This window comes from Rutidosis leptorrhynchoides, chromosome 4 (genome assembly GCF_046630445.1).
Source record: "Rutidosis leptorrhynchoides isolate AG116_Rl617_1_P2 chromosome 4, CSIRO_AGI_Rlap_v1, whole genome shotgun sequence".
NCBI lineage: Eukaryota > Viridiplantae > Streptophyta > Magnoliopsida > Asterales > Asteraceae > Rutidosis > Rutidosis leptorrhynchoides.
In genome coordinates, this window is record NC_092336.1 from 449,198,387 (window position 1) to 449,209,060 (window position 10,674).

Here is a 10,674-nt window from a genome sequence, read left to right on the forward strand (position 1 = left end):
ACATTCCCACTCGGGCTAGTCGCGCTAGCATTTAACGGGTGTTTAATACTTCGTAAACATACGCACTCGCTAAGTGTACTTTTAGGGGGTTATAAACGTTAAGTTAGTTACCAAGTGCCCACGGTTAAACATATACTTTTCATACTGTTTTGGAACACTGAAATCTCGTGGCCTACCTTACATTACTGTTACAACTTAAACTATAGCTCACCAACATTATTGTTGACGTTTTTAAGCATGTTTTCTCAGGTGCTTAGAGGTTTGTTGCTTCCGCTGTTTAGACTTGCTGTCTTGGTGTTTAAACTTGCTGTTAAGGACCTGCTGTGCTAGAATTCTGCTGCATAACTTAGAGATGTCTCAATCATGGAACTTTTCTTTTGCATTCGTAGTTTATGTTATCTTCAAATAATGACTTTGTAACGACCTTTGTGTCGCTCTATCTTTTGTAAACGCTATCTTTTATGAATGCAAAATTGGTTTTCAAACAGCATATAGTATTTGACCGTGTAAAGATCCTGTTGATGACAAATTGTACACGATGGTTTTGTAAAGGGCGTCATATTTGGTATCAGAACATTGGTTGTAGGGAATTAGGTTGCATTAGTAAGTCTAGACCGGACCGAGTAGGATTCACTAATAGGACTAATCTAAAACTTGCTAGTTTACTTGTTTCCGCGAAACTTACTGCATGCTGCTGCTTACTTTTACTGCTATATGACGTATACTGCTACTTGATTTTCATTACTGCATGCTATCATCTGCTTTCGATTGCATGATACTTCTGTACGATTTGCTATTATTGTCATGCTATTTACTGCTATAGATGATCTAGACTGTCGTAGTTATTTTGCCTAATACGTGCTTGCTTAATGACTTACTGATATGGAAAAAGTCATTTTTCCCTGTTCAGATGTCGGATGTCCCGCCCGTTATCATTTTGGAGAGCGACTCAGACTCACCCTCCACCTCTCCTGCCATTGTTGCTGATTCATAGATCCCGTCGTCGACACACTCCAGTGACTCTGGCGCTTCGTCCTCTGGAGCCAGTGGCCATGCACCCGACCTAGTGACCACCTCAGACGGATACGAGGATCCATCGGAGATTCTAGCTCCACTCATCCCAGGATCCTCGGAGCCACAACACCATTCCGGTGGTGTTGTGATTCCTGGGGAATACGGGGACGTTCCGTTCCATAATGAGCATAACCATTGGGATAGACGCCTTCCTGATGGGCGTGTCGTGCTGATCCCACCTTTCAGATATCGAATTATGACTACCGGCCGAGCAGAGCCACCTCCAGCTGTTTTCGACGACTCATCATCCGACGACTCATCCTCTGATGACTCCAGTGATGAGGACCCTGAGGAGGCGCCTGTGCAGCCACCCTCTACCCCGCCGAAGAAGCGGTATCGTTTTGATGGTACCGTTATTCCAGGGGTTAACGGAGGGAGGTCGTCCGTTAACGCACATGGACTGAGGACTAGGGTCACCGCCCGCAAGCGGGTTATGCAGTATCCTGCCGATCCATTCGTGCGTAAGGCTTACCGTTACGCACCACCTACTTCTGGCGCTGGACCGTCTGCACCACCTGCACCACCTGTACTGACTGCACCGCCTGTCCCACCAGTATCTCCCTCCGTCGAGGAACTGACGAGGGAAGTGGAGATCCTCCGTGCTCGGGTGACTGAGCTCGAGGACCAGATGTCCCACGTAATGGACATCCTTTACCCACCGTCACCATAAGGCATTGTAGTAGATTTCATTATGTAATCTCGTTTGTAGTTTCATGTTTTACTCATGTATTGTGCGAACCTATGCGGATGTATGTAACTTATTATTAATGAATGGAACTTAGTGTTGTTTACTTTTTGTACGGTGTTCTAATTACGTTACTGTATGATGATTCTGTGGTATCTGTACCTAGTTGCATTACTTAGTTAACATGTGTTGCGTTGGTTCCATGTTAGTTGCCATATACTATATTATTATTTATTAAATGCCGGATTTTGACTTAAGTCAAAATTTTTGTTTAGAAGAGCAATGGCAAATGAAAGAGCAGCGCCCACAGCAGCACAAATTGAGGAAATGATTGCTGAAAGAGTAGCCGCAGCTATTGCGATAATCAACCCCCAAGCTCCACCAGTTAACCAGCCCATTCGTAACGGGTGTACATATAAGGAGTTTCAAAGCTGCAAGCCCCACAACTTTAGTGGTACTGAGGGGCCAGTTGGATTGACTAGGTGGTTTGAGAAACTAGAAGCTGTGTTCCGTGTAAACAACTTCTCAGAGACGAACAAAACCAAGTATGCCTCATGTACGCTGTCGGACGGCGCCCTAACCTGGTGGAACACACTTTCTCAGGCCAATAGTATTGACGAGGCTTATGCTACTCCTTAGGAAGAATTTAAGGGAGCCATGATCGAAGAGTGCTGCCCCAGAACAGAGATACATAAAATGGAGGCTGAGTTTTGGGAGTTGAAGGTTGTGGGAAACGATGTTGATGGTTACAACCGTAGATATCTGGAATTAGCGCTGATGTGTCCCACGATGGTTACCACGGAGTTTAAGAGAATGGAACGATACTTGTGGGGACTTCCGAAGTCCATTCAGGGAAATGTCACCTCTTCTAAGCTACCCAACGTCCCAGAAGCTATGCGCATGGCGCACACCCTGATGAACCAGATCACCCGCAAGGAACCTGAGAAAGTGAAATCAGAATCAAGGACTAGTCATGAGAAGCGTAAGTGGGATGGAAACAAGGGAAATGTCTTTGATTAAAACCCAGCTAAGAGGCATGAGGGTTTCAAAGGAAACAACGACTGGAGGAACCCCAACTCGACCCCTAGCTCGAACCCCAACTACAAGGGTACTCTACCGCAGTGCAAGAGGTGCTACAAGCACCATACTGGGTACTGTAATGTGGTCTGTGAAAAGTGCAAAAGGACCGGGCATATTGGTAAGGACTGCAAGATTCCCACCCCAACGGTGAAGACAAACCCTACTGGGCCAAGGCAGTGCTATGAGTGCGGACAACAGGGCCACTTCAGGAATGAATGTCCCAACAAGAGAAAGGATGGTGGGCCAGCGCGTGGAAGAGCTTTCAATGTAAACGCATGGGATGCCCGTGAGAACCCCGACTTGGTTACAGGTATATTCACTATCAACAATCTATTAGCTTCTGTCCTATTTGATACTGGTGCCGATAGGAGCTATGTTTGTAGACACTTTTTCTCTAAGATAGATTGGTCGTTAGTTCCTTTAAAGGAGAGTATGCTTGTTGAGGTAGCCAATGGAAAACTTGAGAAAGTTGACCAAATTGGCCGAGGAGCTATTATCAACATAGCTGGTGTAGATTTCGAGATTGACTTGATACCCATCAAATTGGGAAGCTTTGATGTGATTGTCGGTATGGATTGGTTGACCAAAGTAAGGGCCAACATTATCTGTGGAGATAAAGCTCTTCGTATACCCCACGGAGATGGTGAGCCACTGATTATTTACGGAGAGAGATGTAGTTCGAAACTGAACCTCATTAGTTGCATGAAAGTATAAAAGCTCAAGAAGAAAGGACGTCTTGCTGTTTTAGCACATGTGAAAATGTTAGAAACCGAAGTGAAGAGCGTGGGCGATGTACGAATTGTGAACGAATTTCCCGATGTCTTTCCGGAAGAATTGCCTGGATTACCGCCACCGAGAGCAGTGGAGTTCCAGATCGATCTAGTGCCGGGAGCTGCACCCATAGCTCGCACACCTTATCGACTAGCACCTTTCGAACTGCAAGAGTTGCAGAGTCAACTGCAGGAATTGCTAGATCGTGGACTTATCCAACCGAGTTCATCACCTTGGGGCGCACCTATTTTGTTCGTGAAAAAGAAGGACAGATCTTTCCGCATGTGTATCGATTATCGTGAGCTGAACAAGTTGACGATTAAGAATCGGTATCCCCTTCCAAGAATTGACGATCTTTTCGATCAGCTGCAAGGATCCAGCGTTTACTCCAAGATCGATTTGCGATCCGGTTATCACCAATTGATGGTGAAGGAGAGTGATGTGATGAAAACTGCGTTTAGAACCCGTTATGGTCACTATGAGTTTCTAGTGATGCCATTCGGTTTAACCAATGCACCTGCCTTGTTTATGGACCTCATGAATCGAGTATGCAAGCCATATCTGGACAAGTTCATTATCATTTTCATAGATGATATCCTCATCTATTCCCGAAGTGAAGAAGAACATGAACAACATCTTCGACTAGTGTTGGAACTCTTGAGACAAGAGCAACTTTATGCCAAATTCTCCAAGTGTGAATTTTGGTTGAAGGAAGTCCAATTTCTGGGTCATATTGTGAGTGATCAAGGTATCAAAGTTGATCCCGCAAAGATCGAAGCTATCAGCAAGTGGGAAACCCCCACTACTCCGACGCACATCCGCCAATTTCTAGGTCTTGCCGGTTACTAGCGAAGATTTATTGAAGGTTTCTCTCTGATTGCGCATCCTTTGACCGCGCTGACTCACAAAGGGAAGAAGTTTGTTTGGGAAAAAGAACACGAATCAGCATTTCAAAACCTGAAGCAGAAATTGACCACCGCACCTATCTTATCTCTTCCTGAAGGCAGTGATGATTTCGTAGTATATTGTGATGCCTCGAAAAATGGTTTTGGTTGCGTATTGATGCAAAGATCGAAGGTTATTGCCTTTGCTTCTCGACAACTAAAGATTCACGAGCGAAACTACACTACTCACGACCTCGAGCTTGGAGCCGTTGTCTTTGCGCTCAAATTGTGGAGACACTATCTTTATGGAACTAAAAGTATCATCTTCACCGACCACAAAAGCCTCCAGCACACATATTCGATCAGAAACAACTGAACATGAGGCAGCGACGATGGATCGAGATGCTGAACGACTATGATTGTGAACTTCGTTATCATCTTGGAAAGGCAAATGTTGTAGCCGATACCCTGAGCCGAAAGGAGAGGACGGTACCTCTTCGTGTCAGCGCCTTGAACATCACCATTCATTCAAATCTCAATAGCCAGATCCGAGTAGCCCAAGATGAGGCTCTCAAAGAGGAGAATATTTCTCAAGGAACACTTGAACATTCCCGTTTCACGATTCGAGGTTAAGGAGACTGGACTCCGATGCTTTGCCGGAAGGATTTGGGTACCTAGTTATGGAGTTCTACGGAGCCTTATACTAGATAAAGCCCACAAGTCGAGATATTCGATTCATCCAGGAGCCGGTAAAATGTACCATGATCTCAAGGAACAGTATTGGTGGCCTAATCTTTAGAAGGATGTTGCAACTTACGTTGGTAAGTGTTTGACTTGCTCGAAAGTTAAGGCTGAACATCAAAGGCCATCTGGATTACTTCAACAACCGGAGATCCCGCAATGGAAGTGGGAAAGGATAACAACGGACTTCATTACAAAGCTACCGAAGACGGTAGGCGGTTATGATACCATCTGGGTTATCGTTGATCGACTTACTAAATCAGCACACTTCTTAGCCATGAAGGAAACAGATACGATGGAGAGACTCGCTCAACTATACATCAAAGAGGTTGTATCTCGTCATGGTGTGTCCTTATCGATTATCTCAGATCGCGATACCCGTTTTGCTTCCAGATTTTGGCGTTCTTTACAAGAAGCCTTGGGAACACGTCTCGACATGAGTACCGCATATCACCCGCAGACCGACGGTCAGAGCGAATGAACAATTCAGACTTTGGAGGACATGTTGCGTGCCTATGTTATTGACTTCGGAAAGGCTTGGGAGAGACATTTGCCGATAGTTGAATTCTCTTACAACAACAGTTATCATTCGAGTATTAATGCGGCACCTTTTGAAGGGTTGTATGGCCACAAATGCCGTTCTCCTATTTGTTGGGCCGAAGTAGGCGAAAAGCAAATCACCGGACCCGGGGTAGTCCATGAAAAAACCGAGAAGATTGTTCAAATTCAAGCGAGACTTAAGGCGGCCCGTGATCGCCAAAAGAGTTATGTCGACCTTAAACGTAAAGACTTTGAATTCAATGTGGGTAACCGTGTAATGTTGAAGGTCGCACCTTGGAAAGGTGTGATCCGTTTTGGAAAGTGCGGAAAGTTAAACCCGCGATATATTAGTCCTTTTGAAATCTTGGAGCGTGTTGGACCCGTTGCTTACCGTTTGGATCTTCCGACTCAGTTGAGCGCAGTTCACCCTACTTTTCACGTGTCGAATCTGAAGAAATGTCTTGCCGAACCAGAACTTGTCATCCCTCTCGAAGAACTTACGATTGATGACAAAATCCACTTTGTGGAAGAACCTGTCGAAATCATGGACCGTGAGGTTAAGACTTTAAAGCACAATAAGATTCCAATTGTTCGAGTCTGATGGAATGCCAAACGTGGACCCGAGTTTACCTGGGAACGAGAGGATCAAATGATGCAGAAGTATCCTCACCTTTTCCCGACTCCAACACTTGCCTCAGCTTAAATTTCGGGACGAAAGTTCCATTAACATGTGGGTAATGTAACGACCCGACTTTTTCAACTTGTTTTTGTGCCTGGTGTTTTTGCGAAACTGCGTATTTTGTGCGTACTGTGCTACTTTATACTCTGGAATCTTTGTACACATGGCTTACTTTCATTTATGTGTTACAACGTGCCTTTAAGTACGTAGGATACTTAACTTGATCACCGGAAACCTTTATGACCGTTAGTGACACTTGACGTTACGAACAAATTGCGTACTGCGTACACGTTTAACTTTTGTCGTAATCGGAATATTATGACTACGAAATCTTAATTATTATTTTATAATAATAATTACTTGGGTTTTTGGATGCTTAATTACGCGTAGTAATTTACTTATGCTTACTAGTTAGTCTCGTTGGACTTTCTACCTTGTTGGGCCTTAGCCCACCCTACACTAGTTAGTGGACTATTTAATTAGCCCAATTATTAATAGCTAGTGACCCATTAATATGTAAGACAAATGCCCATTTATTAGAGGGAACATACTAGCATTTATGTCAAGTATTATCCTTAATGTTGCATGAGATCCTAACATAAGCACCAGCTTTAGACAACCATTAACCAAAAAGCAAAAGTTGGTCTCCCTTGTCCCCCCTCTAAAATCACGGCCACCACCCCCCTCCCCTCACCTCATTCACCTATAAATACAAGCCTTATTCCATCCATTTTACACTTGCTTTCATTTGTAATTTACACACACTCACTCTCTAATTCTTTATCTAGTTCTTTCTCTCTCTAAAAAGTGTAAGTATTGATTTTTCTTCTTCTTCTTCCTCTCTCTCTCACGAATTCATCATCATCATCATCATGGGTCTAGCTTTTTAGCTTTTGATCTTGATTACATCTTGTAGATTCAAACTTGGATTTGAATCCTTCAAGAACATGGAAGATTCAAGCTTTCTAGCTTTGAATCTTCACCTACTTTGTAGATCTATATCTTTTAACTTTAATCTTGCTATTTTGTTATAAAGATTCAAACTTGTGTTTGTAATCTTCATGTAACTTAAAGATCCAAGCTTTATGCTTCAAGATCTTCAAGAACAACCAAGATGCAAGCTTTCTAGCTTGAATCTTCATATCTTTTGTTGGATCTAAGTTTCCTAACTTATGATCTCATTATTTTGTTATAAAGATCAAAACTTGTGTTTATGGTCTTCATATAACTTAAAGATCTAAGCTTTATGCTTCAAGTTCTTCAAGAATACTAAAGGTTTAAGCTGTCTAGCTTTGTGACCTTATAACTTGTGTGAAAGGGATCCAAGCTCTATAGCTTAGGGTTTCATCACTTTATTTGACTTAGATTATGTTCATACTTGCTTGATTGAAGTAAAGTTTGTAGCTTTAGTTATAAATGTAACTTGTAATTGTGTTAAGACTAAGGATATGATGTAACCTTGGTTCATCATCCATCTAAGACTCTTAAATGAGTTGTGTTCTTACTTGGTCTTAACATATTGTGTGTTTATAGTAGAATCTTGGTCTAGGTGATGCGAACCCATCAACGAGTTGTACACTTGAAGCTACAAGCATCAAGGATGAGAACCGTGATGAGCATCAAGCACTAAGAACCCCACCGGAGCACCTTGCTTACTGTTTTCGGGATCTGATCAGACCACCTGGGCTACTGAAAAGTTAATTTTCGGTTAGTTCGTTTTGATTAGATGATTTTCTGTTTAGACCTTGTCTTAATCCGAGTTACGGTTTAGGATTTATGGCCTTCCGAAAGTCACTACACCCTATTACCGTTGTGCTGAAATTTCTGACCTACTCGCACTTAAACTATCGCCACGGTCAAACGAAGACGATTTTGGTTCTGGAAATTGGTCAGAAACTAGAGGACTCATATACGGAGCCATAGCCACTGATTACGCGTCTTTTCGATTTACGTATAGGTCGTAGCAGCTGACCGAAGTCAGCCTATTGTTTCGATCTCTATTCTTGTCAAACTTACTTAGCTTTTATGATGATGAATGATGATGATGATGACACTTAAACTTATTTTATACACTATTAGAACTTATGAGGATAACATACTGACCTAGTAACCTTTGACTTAGGTTGACGACCTTTCGGACCGACTTACTACTTGCATACTTTCATTATCGACTTTACCGCTCTTATCACTGTGAGTTATAGCATCCCTTTTTACTTTAACTATTTTGGGACTGAGAATACATGCGCTTTTACGTTTTACATACTAGGCACGAGTACTTAAAATTTATATATGTGTGGGTTATACAACGGCATAAACTTTCCCCTTAGCTCGGTAACGTTTAGTCATTGGTTTTTGAACCGACGAACGCGAATCTTAGATATGGATCCATAGGGTTTGACATCCCCACTCGGGCTGGTCGCGCTAGCATTTAACGGGTGTTTAATACTTCGTAAACATACGCACTCGCCAAGTGTACTTTTAGGGGGTTATAAACGTTAAGTTAGTTACCAAGTGCCCACGGTTAAACATATACTTTTCATACTGTTTTGGAACACTGAAATCTCGTGGCCTACCTTACATTACTGTTACAACTAAAACTATAGCTCACCAACATTATTGTTGACGTTTTTAAGCATGTTTTCTCAGGTGCTTAGAGGTTTGTTGCTTCCGCTGTTTAGACTTGCTGTCTTGGTGTTTAAACTTGCTGTTAAGGACCTGCTGTGCCAGAATTCCGCTGCATAACTTAGAGATGTCTCAATCATGGAACTTTTCTTTTGCATTCGTAGTTTATGTTATCTTCAAATAATGACTTTGTAACGACCTTTGTGTCACGCTATCTTTTGATGAATGCAAAACTGGTTTTCAAACAGCATATAGTATTTGACTGTGTAAAGATCATGTTGATGACGAATCGTACACGATGGTTTTGTATGGGGCGTCACACATGGGTGGATACTTCATGTTAGGGATAAAATTGTGTTTTTAATATGTAGCCAACGGGGTTGAACTCTTGACCTCCCCTAAAGGAGGCAGGCCACCAACCGCTGGACCACATCACAACTTCGGTAGGTTGAATATTTGGAGTCTAAAAGCGTTTAACTTAGCTCTTATTCACAAATGGCGATGGCATTACTTAATAAAATCGGATTTTTGGGTAAACATTATCAAATCCATTCATGGTATCATTTTTGCAAAACGTGATGATGTAATGGTGTGGGGGCGGACATTGTTGGAACGTGTTCAAAGTCATTATCGCATAACATTATTTCCTACAATTCTAATCGCATAAAAGTGCGAAACGGAAGAGGGGTTCGTTTTTTGGCATGACATTTGGTCTGGTTCTTCTACTCTTGTGACCCGCTATAATCATTTATATCATTTGGATGTTAATAAAAACGACATAATTGCAGAGAAAAGATTGGATGGAGAGTGGCTTTGGCTTTGGTCTAGAGTTAATATTGAAGCCCAAAACCTGATCGCGGTTGAATCTTCATTTCAAGAGATCCATGACGTGCAGATATGATCGATGGGAGTCCTTAATTACTTCAGATGGCGAGTTTACCGTTAGTTCTATAAGGGAATTTATGGATCAAAATTTATTACCTTCGGGCCAAATTCGCACTACTTGGTTTAAATTTCTTCCAAGAAAAGTCAATGTTTTTTATGGCGCTTTAAGTTAGATTCACTTCCTCTTCGTTAGAATCTTTCCGCAAGAGGTATTGCTATTGATTCTGTCATTTGTCCGTTATGTCTTCATGATGTCAGGATCATGTGTTTTTTGGATGTTCTTTGGCTCGAGAAGTTTGGAGAAAGTGTCAAATTTGGCTTGATTGTGGTATTCCTATTTTGGACTCGTGGGACCAGTTAATTGGATGGATCGAAGGCTGTCATCTAAACCGGGTTAGCATGGATCGGCTCATCGCGATAATGATACGCTTCTTTGGATAATTTAGCAATTCCGGAACGGCTTAGTTTTTAATGAGTCTTTTTGTAGTAGAAATTGTATTGTTGATTCATTAGATTGTACTCATTTCGTTGGCTTAAAAACAGAGGTCATTTAGTTTATAATTGGAACTTATGACTCTAAAAGCCGCCTTGCTAAGGAGCGTGTTATAATATAATTTTTCGTCCGTTAAAAAGATACTCTATGTTCCTTTATACTCCCTCCGTCCCACATTAATCGTCCACTATGCCATTTCGGGATGTCCCAGATTAATTGT